The 1,221-nt window shown below is 31.4% G+C and overlaps 1 non-coding gene across 1 annotated transcript; it reads left to right on the plus strand.

Annotated features, from left to right (window-relative positions):
* Window positions 1-714: 714 nt before the first annotated feature.
* Window positions 715-871, plus strand: LOC134386731 (U1 spliceosomal RNA). The gene has a single exon (XR_010024549.1). It is a non-coding gene; the product is annotated as a U1 spliceosomal RNA (small nuclear RNA).
* Window positions 872-1,221: the final 350 nt, after the last annotated feature.

Consider the following 1,221-nt stretch of genomic DNA (forward strand, 5'->3'; position numbering starts at 1 on the left):
GAGTGGGGAGAAGAACCAACTAGAAATTGTGGTAAGTGGAAAGGACAGAATAAAACAGGAGGAATGATCTTCAACATATTCAGTAAAACATAATATAAATGTAATCGGCTTATTAAAAGAGACTCTAAGACTGTATGAAATAAATCCAGCTACAAGCTGTTTATAAGTGAGATGGTAATAAAAAATAATTCAGGAAGCTTGAAAATAAAGGTATAAAATAGATATCACAGCCATGGACATAGAAAATTATAATTACCATTTATTGTTATTTCATCCTTGATTAAAATTAAGCTGACACCAGAGGCCACAAGTCTCAAATGGCAATTTAGTTAAGAACCTTAAAAATAAGGGAGGCTATTAAATAGATGTTATGAAAATGAATGCAAAGTGCTAAACTAGCTATTACCTTCTGTAATATGAATAAATGTAAAAATGGAAAATATTTACAAAACATTTATCTTAAAGACATACTAAGAAACATTAGTCAAGTTAAGGTGAAGATCCTTTCTTGCCAGGTTTATTCTTAATGTATATCTTGCCAATATAAAATTGAGTTTCTAGGTTTATTTACAACAAAGGGCAAAGAGCCTTCTTTTAATGTTGAACAGCTTATTTTAATCATCCCCAAAATGGTTGACCTGTGACCTTGAGATCTTTAGACCTAGTGTAGTTTGCCATAGAAACAGTTATTTTAGAATGTTTACATTGAAAACCATGCTTAAGGGGGAGATTCCATGATCATGAGGGTGGTTTTCCCAGGGCGAGGCTTTTCCATTGCACTCCAGATGTGCTGATCCCTGCGATTTCCCCAAATGTGGGAAACTCGACCGCATAATTTGTGGTAATGGGTGACTGCATTCACATTCTCCCCTCGTAAAGAAAAAGAAAACCCCCCAAAAAAGGAGAAAAAGAGAAAGCACGAAAAAAAAAAAAAAACCAACCCATGCTTGCTCAGCTAATACTGTAAATTATAATTTAGGAATAAATTTTAGTTACCAATCTTATGATAAATAATTCACTACTGATATCTCATTGAGTTAGGACTAACTCAGTCATTATGAAAAAGACCGTATAGTTTTTCTTAGGATTGAGAATATAATTAAATCAGTCCTTTTCTAAAAACCAGAAAATAAGTAATTTGTTTTTTTTTAAAAAAGTAAAAGCCTATTTTTACAAGTAAAGTAAATTAATTTAAAAATAATTAATAGATAATATATACAC

The sequence above is a fragment of the Cynocephalus volans genome, chromosome 9 (genome assembly GCF_027409185.1).
Source record: "Cynocephalus volans isolate mCynVol1 chromosome 9, mCynVol1.pri, whole genome shotgun sequence".
NCBI classification, from domain to species: domain Eukaryota; kingdom Metazoa; phylum Chordata; class Mammalia; order Dermoptera; family Cynocephalidae; genus Cynocephalus; species Cynocephalus volans.